Below are 13,238 nucleotides of genomic sequence, written 5' to 3'. Positions count from 1 at the left end.
TTGAATGAAAGACTTGATGTAAGACTGTATACAGTGGAATATTATTAATGGGACAAAAGAGTTCTACTTAAAGTTAAAGATTATTAGTCACTGAGTTGGTGACAAGTGTTACAATTTAAACTCATATTTATATATTTTTCTTTTCTTTTTTAAAAAAAGTTATTTTCTTAGCATATTCTTATTATGGTTCACTCAAAAATTTCTTTTGGTTCATTAAACGTTCGGGGTTTGAAGGAAATTGTTAAGAGAAAGGCACTTTTTTTATTTTGCAAGGTGCAAAAATGTCATTGTCTGTTTTTACAAGAAACTCACTCTGTGGATGCCGATGCTACCTTTTGGGCTAATCAGTGGGGAGACAAGATTCTTTTCAGTCATGGATCTAACAGATCTGGAGGTGTGGCGATTTGTTTTAATAAGTTCCCAGGGGAGATTATAACATATAAAGCTGATAGTGAGGGTCATTGGTTAACTGCAGTCTTGAAGAGCGAAGGTATATTTCTAATTGTTACAAATCTTTATGGACATAATAATGAGGGTCAAAATAAAAGTCTATTGGAAAATCTAACAAATGTTATTTCAGAGTTTAAAGTTATGTACCCCACAGATTACATCCTAGTAGGAGGAGACTGGAACATGACACCAGATGAATGGATGGACAGATGGCCTCCTCGCTTAGGAAGGAGGCAACAGAATAACATTATTGAGAACTTTTCTAGTGATAATAATTTTACAGACATTTGGAGAAGTTTGAATCCTGGAGTTAAGAATTATTCTTGGTTTAAACCTAATGGAGAAAGCAGGTCAAGACTTGATTATTGGTTAGTGAGCGATGACATTTTGAGGTGTACTTCACAATCTAAAATCTCCAATGCACCCCTTTCTGATCACTGTTTCATTGATCTTGTCTTAGAACCAACAAGGATGAGACGTAGTAGCAGAGGATATTGGAAATTTAATGCCAGCCTTTTAAATAAGGACAAGTATTGTGATAAAATTAGACATATAATTACAGATATAAAAAATGATGACTCAGTAGTGGGTAATATACAGAAATGGGAATTTGTTAAATTCAAAATCAGAGAATTCACTATAAAATTCTGCAAAGAACTGAACAGGGAAAAACGGGAATATGAAAGTAATTTACTTCGTGAAATAACTCAGTGCTGTAGTAAAGAAAAACTAAACGTGCAAGAGAAGAATAAATTGATGGAGTTACAAACTAAATTGGACGATCTTTACCTAGAGAAAGCCCACGGTGCCTTTATAAGATCGAGAGCCAAGTGGATTGAGGCAGGTGAAAAGAATAGTGATTGGATTTCCGGCTCTTTTTAGAGAACCGGCTCTTTCGGCTCAGATCACTAAAAAGAGCCGGCTCTTTCGGCTCCGAACCGGCTCTTCAGGTTGTTTTATTGCTTTAAGTAATTTATTATTAACAACAATATAAAATCATGCACACAATGAACTACTAATGTAAAAAATGTCTTTTTTATTTATAAATGTTTATCATATAAATATTCTTGTATTTATTCACAGCACACAAAATGTAAAAAAAAAATAAATTATAAGTACAAAAACCAACTATTTACAATTCAACTTTTTTCCTTTTAAATTTTCAGCTTTTTTCCTTTTAAACCAATTCAAAACGAAAGAACACAAAACACTACAAACCACAACACAATAAAATATCAATTAAAATATGCAAAACAAAAAGAAAACATGAACAACCAGATCTTTAATTGACGGAAAGGTTGGCATTCAGGAATATCAAGTGCCTTAGCTTTGAGGAGCTGATCCGGTTTCTTCTGTCATTCATTATCTGTCCTGTTTTGGAGAAGATTCTCTCTGAGGGGACTGATGTTGCTACAATGCAAAGTCTCCGTGTCATCACCTGGGTAAGACGTGGATAAGTATAAGCCTTTGTCTCCCACCAGCTCAGTGGATCTGCACTTCTCTGGCAAAGGGGCTCATCAATGTAGGATCTCACTTCCAGTATTACATCTGCTGAGGGATTCCTTCTGGTAGTGTCTCTATTTGCTCGTTCTTCAAAGAACCTCCAAACAGCAGATGCTTGTTGCTCCTTTTGTTCATCCTCTTCTGCCTCTTCTCCCTCTTGGTTCCCTGGCAGTGGAGTTGGTTGGCTGGATCTTGCTGCTGCAGTTATTCTCTGAAGAGCTTCATCCACCGCTCTGTTGTCATTAAAGACCAGCTTCTTGAATCTTGGATCAAGAATGGTGGTTTCAGAGAGAACAGCATTATATTCCATTCTGTGGAATTTTCTGTCCATGGATGCACAGAGAGCATCTACCAACTCTTTCACTTTTCCAGTAGTTACTCTGGTTTGGTGTTCAGCTGTCACTCTCTGCAGACCCTTGCACAGGATTAACATTTTGGAGGCTGTGACATGGCTGAAAAAGAGTACATAACAAGTTTCAAAATTATGCTTTTTTAAAATTCAGCAGTATATTATTATTTATGATCATGTCTAATCTACTTTTCATACCAGCAATGCAACTAACTACGACTACTACTAATAATAATAATAATGCAATAACATTTGCACACTCACCTGTCTGCACTGATCTCCACGGTGACCTGCTCAAATGGCTCCAAAACAGTGCATGCCTGCTGTAGTACCTCCCATTCCTCATGGCTCAGAGGGTCAACCGGTAGTGATGTGCGGATCGATCCTGAAATATCGATTCCTCCGATACCAATCATTTATGTTCTAGAATCGATTCTCACATTAAAATATCGATATTTTAGTAATTTAGGGTAAATTTGTAGTTTATCATTAACAGGAACACAGTGAAAATAAACTATAACATTCGGATTGTCTACATTCAAAGGAACTACTTCCTCTTCCGCCTTTCACAGTTATGTGCGAAATACAGCTGTATAAATGTCTCGCAGCCCCTTGGCCCTTGGCAAAAAAGTGAGGTGTTGTGGCCATACCTGCCAACCTTGAGACATCAGAATTAGGGAGACATTCAAAAGGGCTGTTGGGGAGGGGGGGGGGGGGTGATGAATACATTTTACAGTGTTTATTTATCAGATAAAATATGTTAAATGTCACCGTTATTATTGGCCGGCCCAGAAACAGCGGGGGTGTCCAAATTCAGAGGCTGCTTCCACCTGAGGACTCGGCTTTCGCGGTCTAAAGAAAGCCGGGTAGTACGTCACGAGCTCCCTCGGTGGAGTGAAACTCTGCCGTCTGCTCCTTGCTATCTAAAATATAACTGGGCGCTGGCGTAAACTCTCGACCGTCTCACACTTTGTTTAATTAGTTTTCTGTTTGACGTTTATTCAGCTGTGTGAAAACCCCGGAGGAACCATCCTGAGGGATTAATAAAGTTAAATTTAATTTAATCTAATCGAATAACTTTAATCTCAGCCAAACCGATTTACTCACGAACAAATAAAACACTGAAAAAGCCAAACAACACTTTTAAGTTATCAAAGTGACTTATACATGTTTAACCTGAGTAATGAAAGACTGCGGGGGTTTGAAGACGATTTGTCGATCGGCTCAGATATTTGAAGTTTACACAGCTACATTCTCACCTGAAAATATGTTAAAAGTTTTTTGCGACCCAGAAAGAGTAATAAGAGCAATATTAAAACTAAGTAGCTGCTGTCATTGTTGGAGACTGGAATTGGCTGGGCCGCGCTATGAATTCTGCGATATGGTTTTTCAATTTTGTTGTCCGGGTGGAAAATCGGGAGAAATTCGGGAGAATGGTGGCTCCAGGAGATTTTTGGGAGGGGCACTGAAATTCGGTATTCTCCTGGAAAAATCGAGAGGGTTGGCATGTATGGTTGTGGCAACATCACTGACCTTGTCAAACACCTCAGAGTAAATCATATCACAGACTATGACGAGCGTATATTGAGGTGAACTGAAGAGGAGGAGAGTGTGACCAGGAGATATTTTATTTTGTCTTCTTACGATCACAGTTATAATCAGAAGTATCAATCATTAATCATTTACCATTGTTGAACCAGTTGACAGAATAATCTTTGAACCACATCTTTGTTAACATTAATCTACACAGATTATCAGTACTTTAATCAGTCTATTGTTGTTCTGTACTATTCATGTTATTTGCTTAAAGCTGTTTCACAGTTCTGTAACCACTCAGAAGCCTGTGGGTCCTGCTGGACCCTGCCTTAGTTCTATGTTCAGTTCTGCACGTACACAGGCCTTTAAAGTACATGCACGCTCTTATATAACACATGCATGTGTACACACACACTTAGTAAGAATAGGAGGGTCGTCTGAGGACAGTTTTCTGATAGATATACTTTCACAAAAGGCACGAATGTAATACACACTTGTTTTTCTCTAAAACTAACAGTTGATGTCCATATTAGGTAAACTCTCTGAACAGGCCCAAACTGTTATCATTTCCAGTAAGGTCTGACTGTGTTACGTCATCATGGGTTATATAAGGATGGGGAGCTGTCCACTCTTTGGAGATCTGTGGCTGTACGCTTGTCTTCCCATGCTTCTGTCTTAGAAGTGTGTAATAAAATCACTATTTTTGTCACCTACACGGACTCGGCTGTTTTTCCTTCTTACCCAAACTGAACCAGACGTAACAAGAGGGACAGGTGCTGCTAGGGCGAGACAGACGTCTCTCACGGAGTCCTTCAGTGCTGCAGGGAGGCAATGTTTTCAAATAGCACAACTTCAATTTTTTTTTATTTCTATATGATGAACTCTGCATTATTAAGTGATAAGAACAAGTAATCTGATGTCCTGTAATCATTATGACGCTATAATGTGAGATACAATAAATAAAAGTTTTTGTACAAAGTATCGGTATCGGATCAGTATCGTCGATACCACCCTGAATATTACTTGGTATTGGATCGGAAAGGAAATCAGTGGTATCGCACATCACTATCAACCGGTGCATTGATAACTGCCAGGGTAGAGATGACAGCATCCTTGGACTCCAGAATCCGTTTTAGCATATGAAAGGTTGAGTTCCACCTTGTGATACATTCTTGTTTGAGCTTTAGCTCAGGCATGCCCATCTGTTGTTGGGTAGATTTGAGCTTGTGTGTGGCTGTTGTGCTCCTGTGGAAAAATTCCACTATTGCCTTCACTTTGTCCACAGCTGGCTTCATCACCTTCAAAGCATCTCTCACAACAAGGTTAATTGTGTGCGCAAGACATGGGTGGTGGGTCCATTTCAGGATTTTAATTGCTTTTGTTATGTTAGCTGCATTGTCAGTAACACAGCAAACCACTTTCTTTTCCACATCCCACTCTTTTGCCACTTTGAGCAGCTCTTCTGCTAAGTTCTCAGAAGTGTGTCTGTCACTGAACTCAAAACAATCCAGAAGACAGGATACCATTTTATAATTTTCAATAAAGTGACACGTAACTGACAAGAAGGATGTGGTGGTTTGGGATGTCCAGCTGTCAGTTGTTAGACACACTGCTGTGGCTTTTTTAACCCTCTCTTGCAGTGATGCACGTTCTCTTTCATATATGCCTGGGATGATTTTTTGGGAGAGAGCCTTCCTGCTTGCCTATTCATATTGTTTGTGGAGCCAGCTCTATATGAAATTCTTTTCTTGCAGACTCTACACTCTGCCTTTGTACTGTCAATAAAATTGAAGTGGTTCCAGATTTTGCTTGTTTTCTTGGTTGCTTCACTCATTTTCTTTACTGTACCTTTCTAAATTGACGACGTTGTCTCTTGTTGTTGCTCTCTTTCTCTCTCTCCCTCCTGCTCTGTTCGTGTTCTACTGCTGCTGTGAGTGTAACTACCGCCCCTCCCCCCTCTGCCCAGCGCTGAGCAGAGGCGGGAGGGGCACAAACGCACAGCTGTGTTTGCTTCCCTCCCCCCTCTGCTCAGCGCAAACACAAGGCTCAGGTGTGGCATTAAGCGAAAAAGGTTAGTGAGAGGGCAAGAGAAAGAAAAAAAAAACCCCACGGCTCCCAATAAGGAGCCGGCTCCCGTCGTTCACTTCAAAGAGCCGGCTCTAAGAGCCATTTCGTTCGCGAACGACCCATCACTAGAAAAGAACTCATCATATTTTAGTAAGCTGGAAAAGTGTAGACAGCAGAGAAATCTAATCTCAAGCTTGTTGATAAATGGGACTGAATGTAAAGATTTCAGAAAGATTGAAAAGGAAGTCTTCACTTTTTATTCCAAATTGTACTCCTCAGAATATTCAGCAGCTGATTCTGATAGTTTCTTTGATAAGATTCATAATCTCATCCCATGTATTGACAAGCCTTTCAAAGATCTGTGGGATTCAGAGTTTAAAATTGAGGAACTGGATTTGGTGGTCATGGAAATGGCATTAAACAAGTCCCCAGGGACAGATGGACTTACTACTAATTTTTGGACAGGAGAATTCAGTTACCACATTTGACAGTGACAGTAATAAAATTTGGAATACTTGCTGAGAATGCAGATTTTGACCTGTTGATTAGGACGATTTTGTTAATGGGAAAATTTTTTCTTCACAAATGCAGATACTTTAAAGCTAAACCATGTATAAACAGAAGGCTGAATGACTTTAGACTCTGGGCTAAATCGCTGAAACTTGTGAATAACAAGAAAGCCCATAAACTTGTTGTTTTATTTAAAGAGTTTAATCTATGTTAAAAAAAAAACCTCCCTATTTTATAATCACGACTGCCCTTTTTTTGCACGTTATTTTTTGCCTTTGGTTCAAGTCCTTCAATGACTGCTTTGTGCTTATTGTTGTTGTTGTTTTGTTTTTTTTGGTCGTTTTGTTTGTTTGTTTGTTTTGCTATAATGCTCAACAGGGGCGGAGCGTGGGGGTGGCTTACTGGGCTTAAGCCCGGGTTGTTTTGTCAGAAGCCCGGGGTCTTTTGGAGTGTAATTTTTCATAGTTAGATGCCTGGCTGACAACTGTATAAAACAAAAAGTACACACAATATTCGAAGCACATAGTGCACACTGTGGGAATTTACGACTGTGCGTGAATCCCCCCTGATATTGGTATGATCCGAGCTCAGGCACTAAGCAACTGAGCGAGGGGGCGGGGCAGCTGCTGCCAGCAGTGAGTGCTGTTTAAAAGTAGAATGGGAGGGAGAGCCTTCAGTTTTCAGGCCCCTCTTCTGTGGAACCAGCTTCCAGTTTGGATTCGGGAGACAGACACTATCTCTACTTTTAAGATTAGGCTTAAAACTTTCCTTTTTTCTAAAGCATATAGTTAGGGCTGGACCAGGTGACCCTGAATCCTCCCTTAGTTATGCTGCAATAGACGTAGGCTGCCGGGGGATTCCCATGATGCATTGAGTTTTTCTTCTTCAGTCACCTTTCTCACTCACTATGTATTAATAGACCTCTCTGCATTGAATCATATCTGTTATTAACCTCTGTCTCTCTTCCACAGCATGTCTTTATCCTGTCTTCCTTCTCTCACCCCAACCGGTCGCAGCAGATGGCCGCCCCTCCCTGAGCCTGGTTCTGCCGGAGGTTTCTTCCTGTTAAAAGGGAGTTTTTCCTTCCCACTGTCGCCAAAGTGCTTGCTCATAGGGGGTCATATGATTGTTGGGTTTTTCTCTGTATCTATGAAGCGCCTTGAGGCGACTTTTGTTGTGATTTGGCGCTATATAAATAAAATTGAATTGAATTGAAATTGAATTGAATTGCGCTGTTGGAGAAACGGAGCCAGCCATACTAAGGAGAGCTGAAGTTTGACCAGGTACCAAAGAAAATCATTCGTACTGTACAAATAATGTAAATATGACGGTGCATCACGAAAGATTGATATCAAACTGATCACTTGACCAATATTACGTTACTTGCTCTTCGAGTGAATCAACAAATGGCGAAATGAAAAGCCGAACAAATGCTATTTTTTTAGAGTCTTAGCTTACGTGTGTTTATTTCATATTTTCAGTTCTTACCCTCCCCGACTAAATCAGTTTCAGTTATGTACTGAAATATAAGAATGGACATTAGAGGGTTCTTTCAAAGAAAAACTCAGGTAAATGTTATTTTATATATTATGCTTTGTATGTTGTTCAGTATATTTCTATGCAAAACAAGAGGGATTTCAGTACACAGCAGGATATTCACATTTGTAACCAGATATTTACACTTTAGGGAGAAAACATAAAACATTTTTACTGTACAACATCAATTTAGAGTAAACTTTTGTTTTAGATAAATATTGAAATATCTTTTGAATTAGTTAAATGTCAGAATAAAGAGAGACAGAGCTGTCTATTTTAATCACTTTCATCATATTAAGGAGTACATATACACTAAGTTTATTGTTAATTAATAAGAAAACTGCAGACGATTCCATTCTGAGCTGAAGAAGCTTCTGATAGGTTAGTAGAGTCCATGTGAGTAAACTGGTGGCACAGCTGTGGATGCATATAAGGCAAAACACAGAGCCTGTTTCTTTGACATGGGAACATCAAGAGATGTCAACCAAAACACCAGGAAAAGAACTGTGGAGCTCCATAAGTGTGGCTCAATTTGAATACAATTTGGTGCCATTTGCTATTAAGAAATACAGATAGTTTCTCTCTTTACTCTTAAAGTTAACAAATATGTTTTTATATTTATCAATCTAAAAAAATAAACATTTTGTCTGATTTGATGTTACAATTAAAAAAGTGTTTTTATCTGAAGAGTAAATATCTGGTTTCAACTGTATATTTGATGATTGTCAGCACAAAGAGGGAGAGAGAGGAGAACGAGGACAGAACAGATGAACAAGAGCAGGTGAGACACACATGTTAGTCAAATGGTTGTTTACCAAAAGTATCAGCGTATCATAGGTCCTCATGTATCTCGTACCTAGTGTTTCTTTTTAGGTTTGTTATTTTTCAAATTCTGTATTTATTAAGTTATGCAGGCTTGTTCGCACAACAAGGCTAAATAATTATATAAACTTTTCTCAATCTAAATAGTGGACTTTGGTAGAATTAAAAAACAAGTGTAGTGCAGGTCTATGATGATTTTTAGTGCTATCATCTAGTTCTGATTCTGGTTCTGTCTTGGTTAAGTCCCAAGTAGTCCTGATTTTGAACTGTTGTAGTCCTGTTTTAATTCTGGATCAGTTCTGGGTCTGGTTGAATTGGGGTTTAGTCCTCGTGTCTTGATACAGCCCTGACCTTGTTCTGCCTTGCTGCTTAATTAAAAAACTAGTTTAAGGTGTCCTGCACATGTGATATAGATTTTTCCCTATATGAAGTCATTCTTTTTTGAACAGAGCCTATTAATCTTTCAGTCATTTCTACACCCCCCCCCAAAAGAAAAAAAAAAAAAATCCCACATGCATACTACTCTTTGGGCTAAGCCCCGGGTGTTTCAAATATCTGGCTCCGCCTCTGATGCTCAACCGAGGAGGTAACGTAATCGGATTAATGATGGTGCCTTGTATGTTATACTGTTGTTTGTAAATAAAGTTTAATTAAAAAAAAAAAAGTTTCTGTCGCCATTTTAGGTTTTAAAAATGTCGTGATAAGGGCGGGTCTTACTGTGAACCTGCGCGCTCATTGGCTAATAACTTGAGATTGACAAGTCGTTATCCAATGAGCGCGCGGCTTCTCCCAACATAAAGTAGTTTCCTTTGAAAAACCAAAGTCTGATTATTTTTGCCTCCACTGACGGAGCCTGTTGTTCCCGCCACAGAGACACAGTAATGTCAGAGCGGTGTTAACACTCACCTGCCTCAGCACAGCTCTCACTCTCCTCCTGCTCTCTCAGCTGAACTCACTTCCTCTCTACTTACAGGAAACCAGCGCTCAGAGGAGCCGACCGGCCTCACGTTTCACCCACAGACACGAACAGCGTGGAATTATTTTATGTCATAAGAAGAAACATATTCATGTTAACACTCACCTGCCTCAGCTCCGCCTTCCTCCTCCTGCTGCTCTGAACTAGTGATGGGTCGTTCGCGAACGAAATGGCTCTTAGAGCCGGATCTTAGACGTGAACAACGCAGCCGCCTCCTTATCACGAGCCGTCACATATTTTTTTTTCTTTCTCTCAGCCTCTCTCTCTCTCTCTCTCTCTCTTGCACTTTTTTTCTGCTTCACAGGAACAGAGGCAGAGAGAGAGAAAGAGGCAGGGCCAACAACGTCACATTAGAAAGGTATAGTAATCATCCACAACTATTTTCAGTTGGAGATGATAAAGGATTCAGAAAGTTTATTCATGCAGGTCCATATGACAGAGAATATGCATGTTCTTTTTGTTTTCATATAATTTATATTTAATTGTGTTGTGGTTTGCAGTGTTTTGTGTTGTTTCACTTTAAATTTGTAAAAGGAAAAAGCTGAAAATTTAAACAGTTAAAAGTTGAAATGTGAATAGTTGATTTTTGTATTATATGATTTATTTATTACATTTTATGTGGAGTGAATAAATAAAAGTATATTTACGGTGGCCCCTAGAGACAAAGCACATACAAACTTCAAATCACGTACAAACTCTGAAGCACATAAAAACTCAGAAGCACATAAAAACTCAAAACACGTACAAAAGACAACAGAAGTGCTCCAGGATGCTGGGCGCAGTGTTGAGCTTTTGTTACCTAGTGGCTACACAAGCCAGCAAGTACCGACGACCGGATTTGGTGTGTGGTAGTAACAGGTAAATGAAAAATTTTTTTTAATTATTTGAATATATATGAGTGCCTGTGTATAAATACACAAACAATACACACATGCTTTCAATTGTGTAATTTAAGTGATCTAGTAGCTCTGCTTTGGAAGTTCAGTTCATGCTAGAAATGTGTTTTGGAGTTTGTACGTGTTTTGTCTCTAGGGGCCACCGCATATATTTATGCTCTTCCCAGGGCAGAGGAAGCATGTTCACTGCAGACCAAGTAACCCATATAGTCATTATGGCGATTGCAAATAATCCTATACTTGGAAATGAACACTTGTGTTTGTTTTGATGTGTTTGAATAAACACCAGTACTTGAAGTTTGGATCCCTCTATGCTTATGGATCTATGACAGAAGTATGAGCTCAAACTGACATAGCCTACCTTGTGCACAGAGAAAGCAAAAGCCAGATGTGTTTTGTATTCATACCATCAGTGTGCAGTTGGCGCATTGTGTGCTTAGTAGATGATGGCTTGTGTGTACTGTTTGATACGGAAACACCATTTTTACGAAGGTGTGTAGAGTTAATCTAGCTGTGTTTGCTTTTGCAAGAGAACTACAATGTTTTGATGATTGGGTGACAGGTTTTCTTATTTGTGTGAAGAGTTTTGCAAAATTAGCCAATAGTTACAAAAAATGTGCTTAAGCAATCAGAAAAAACTGTAATAAACATCTTTGCCATTTAGTGGGTGTGGGTCCTAATCAGCCAGGGTTTCGGGTGAGCTCATTGTGAAACCTGGCCCCACCTTATCATGTGATTTCCTGAGGTCAGATGGCCCAGGATGTAAATGGTCTGAGATCCCTTCCCAGACGCCTTAACGTCCAATGAAAAAAAACACATCAGTAGTAATATACCTATAGCTTTCCCCCCCCCCCCCCCCCCCCCACCCCGAGGGCATTTGCCCCCCACCCCCCCACCCCTCTCCCCCACACCCCCCACCCCGAGGGCATTTCCCCCCCTCCCCTATCCCCCGCCGCGTCCATGTGCGTGTGCACGTGCGCGAGAACGGACTTTTTGCACGTGCGTGTGTGTCCAGGGGTCATATGAGTTCACATGTGTTTAATAGTGTATTATTTAATGAAACCATTATGTGTTTTAATTAAACTCTTTTTAAAGGATTGTATAGGTCTCAGAGTTCTGTTATTTAGACATAGGTGATTTAATTTAACTACTTTATGGGTATTTTAACTAGTTAGGAGCCTTTTGCATTTTCTTCAGTGCTATTTAGGAGCAAATAACAGGTATCCCTTTAGAAATAAACAGTGATACTTCTAAAAACCGTGTATTCCCACACAGCATTTAATTTAGCTAGTTTAGGAAGATTTCACTTTTCTAATAGTTTCACAGGCTAGTAGTTTTTTTTGAAATAGAGCACCACAAACAACATGTATCCCTTTAGAAATAAACTGTGATACTTCTAAAAGTACATATTCACACTAGAGCTGTATCAACCTCAATGGGGCTTTAATGCAACTAGTCTTATAATTATCTACTAGTCTGCAACAGTTAGACTCGCTGATTACACATAGATGATTTAACTACTTTAGGGGCATTTCACTTTTCTAAAAGTTTCACAGACCAATAGTTTTAAATAGAGCACCGCAAACAACATGTATTTCTTTTAGAAATAACCTGTGATACTTCTAAAAAACACATATTCTCACACTCTGCAACAGTTAGACAGAGGGGGTGCAGCAGCTGCCTAGCTGATCCCATCAGTCTGTAAAAGAAGTCATGAAGCAAACAAAAGATGCTCCTTATCAAGAGTATCACAACCCAAAGGTGTATATTCACAAACAGTTAATGGCTTTAATGCAACTAGTCTTATCATGTCAGAGGCCGGCAGAAACTATGTCCAACAGAGTCTCCAAAGGCTTTCCACCTTTCTTCCTTACATCATGCTCTTTTATCTCTACATCTCAGAGGTCAACTGAAAGTAGCCCCACCTATATAAAAACACCCCATCAGACACACAGTATTTTCCTCAGCACTTCACAACTGCAGCGAGGTATATCGTTTTAACTTTTTATTTTTTCACCTGAATGTGCGTTGGAGCCGACTTTGCTACCCGCACAGAACGTTTCTGACAGTCGGGCGCTGCTTATACAATAGAGAAAAGCAACAATACAGAGTGTTTCTCTGCTCCAAGACATCCCAGGGCCTTTCACAAGGTAAGCATGTCTGTTATACCCAGAGCATAAATGTCTGTATGTCAGCGCTGATTATTCAAACCCTGTTTAAAATGTGACACATATGTTGTCTGAAAACATTTCCTCTAAATTTGCAAAGTTACTGATTTAAAAATATATATATTTTCGAATTTTTAGTTGCATGTCAAACATATGATAGACTCTTGAGCATATTTATATAGCTAAATTCACAATGGTATAACCGTGCTAAATAAAAGAGGCCCAAGCACCAATGCACTCTAATGCAAACCTCTAAACTGCATGCTGATAAGTACATGAAGCGTACCTCTACCTCTACAGCTGAAAACAGTTTGTATCCGCACTCTGAGGGTCTGCTGAATTGTTTTTAATACGGCACTTTTTGACGAACAGCAGATGATGAAATCCTCTTTATTGTAGAAACTGGCCCTAAGCTATTGTTGCTC

Source organism: Copadichromis virginalis, linkage group LG23 (assembly GCF_057382275.1).
Source record: "Copadichromis virginalis isolate Kocher_CV1m ecotype Utaka linkage group LG23, C_Virginalis_male_GT1.1, whole genome shotgun sequence".
NCBI lineage: Eukaryota > Metazoa > Chordata > Actinopteri > Cichliformes > Cichlidae > Copadichromis > Copadichromis virginalis.
Note: the sequence above shows the minus strand (reverse complement) of the source record.